Source organism: Echinops telfairi, unplaced genomic scaffold (assembly GCF_000313985.2).
Source record: "Echinops telfairi isolate 266 unplaced genomic scaffold, ASM31398v2 ScPeMD7_7457;HRSCAF=8495, whole genome shotgun sequence".
NCBI classification, from domain to species: Eukaryota; Metazoa; Chordata; class Mammalia; order Afrosoricida; family Tenrecidae; genus Echinops; species Echinops telfairi.
Genome location: NW_022111357.1, coordinates 6215128 through 6216954, shown reverse-complemented (window position 1 = coordinate 6216954; position 1827 = coordinate 6215128).

Here is a 1827-nt window from a genome sequence, read left to right as displayed (position 1 = left end):
TATCAAGGGTTCATGAGGGAGGGGAAGCAGGGAGGGGCCGGGAAATGAGGAGCTGATGCCAAGGACTTAAGTGGAGAATAAATGTTTTGAGAATGATGAGGGCAACAAATGTACATATGTGCTTTACACAATGGATGGATGGATGCATTGTGATAAGAGTTGTATGAGCCCCTAATAAAATGATTTTTTAAAAGATGTACAGTATTAAAACTCCTGTATAGGGTCACTGTGAGTCAGGGTTGACTCAATGGCAGCTGGGTTGGGCTGGTTGGTCAGGAAGGGGGACGGGACAGAGATTTCTGGACAGGCAGCAAATCCTCTCGGGCTCTGGCTGCCATTGAGTGGATGCTGACTCATAGCAACCCTATAGGACAGGGCAGAACTGCTCCAGCCAGTTCAGAGACTGCACCTCGCTACAGGAATAGAAAGGCTCAGCTTTCTCCCTCAGAGCGGCTGGTGGTTTTGAACTGCTGCCCTTGCAGTTAGCAGCTCAACGTGTTGCCCATAGGCCACCAGGGTTCCTGCAAGTCCTCTAAGACACTTTAATTGGCCAGTGGCATATCCCATCAGAACTTTCACCAGCATTGGTGATCTCCCAGAACTTATGAGGCACTCCCTAAAACCACCCATCTGTGGATGACCACACTGACCACGTGAGAGCCTGTGCTGGTGACCACGTGAGCCGACGTCATCCCAGCCCACAGTGACCACCTGACTCTGTTGTCAGATCTGACCTCGTTTCAAGTTCCTCCATGGCCAGTTTCCCGTCTGGATCTTCCTGGATGGCTCAGATGGAGACCTAAGTGCCCAGGCGATGCCTGCCCCTTTCCAATACTAAGGGATTCTCATGCACAGGACTTGGCAAAGAGGGTGCCACCGAGGTGTGCACAGCCCCAAAGCAGCTCAGCCCACTGGTCCACCAACACCTCCCTGCACCCATGCCAGGCCCTGTGCCAGGGATGTAGAGCAGAAGAAAATGTAGGGACCCCGTCTAAGTAGCTCAAGTTGGGTGGGAGACAGTTGTGTGCTCAGTTGTAAACCGAGGACAGAAAGCAGCAGACTCAGGAGAGACATGAGCGCCCCACCCCAAGCCCTGGCAAGGGCTCGAGGGCTCAGGTTTCTCTGGCACCTGTGCTACATCCTTAGTACTGATTAAGGAGCCTTTGACTCCAAGCCTGGGGACCCACCCCCTCTCCTCCCCACCAGGCCTGAGCAGGTTTCCCTCTGGCCCTTTGACCTCAGAGATCAACTCCACTTCTTGCCCACCGTCAGGCTGGCCTCGAGCAGGTGCGTTCACTTGCTCAGGGGGCAGGTAGCAAGGCCTCGGGGAAGGCTTCCACCCCCAGCACACTCACTCCAGATGCCTGGGAGCCCACGCGCCTCCGAGTGAAGCCTTGCTCCTTCCAGGTGCTCAGGCACGTGGACCATATGAGCCCCCAGGTGTACCTGATCCTGTCGCTGTGGCATGCGGGACCAGAATCAGCTTGCGTGCCTGAGAGGGAGCAAACCTGGCCCATCCCATCCTGCTCTCAAAACCGAAAACGGGGAAACAACGTCATTCCCACTCCTGAAGGCCCATGTGTGTTCTCAGAAGTAGATCACCGGCCCTTTCTTCTAAGGTGCCTTTGGACAGACTCAGACCTCCAGTTTCTCAGGGAACTGCTGAGCTCATGAACTCTGCGCCAACCCAGGACTCGGCTCTGCCTCACGTGGCTCGCCGTGTGGCCGCGGCCAGTGCCTTTCTGTCTCCATCTCCGCCTGTAAATCAGAGGATCCGGCTAAGCCACCTCTGTGGAACTTCCCAGGCTAAGAGTCTGGAAGGGGTGC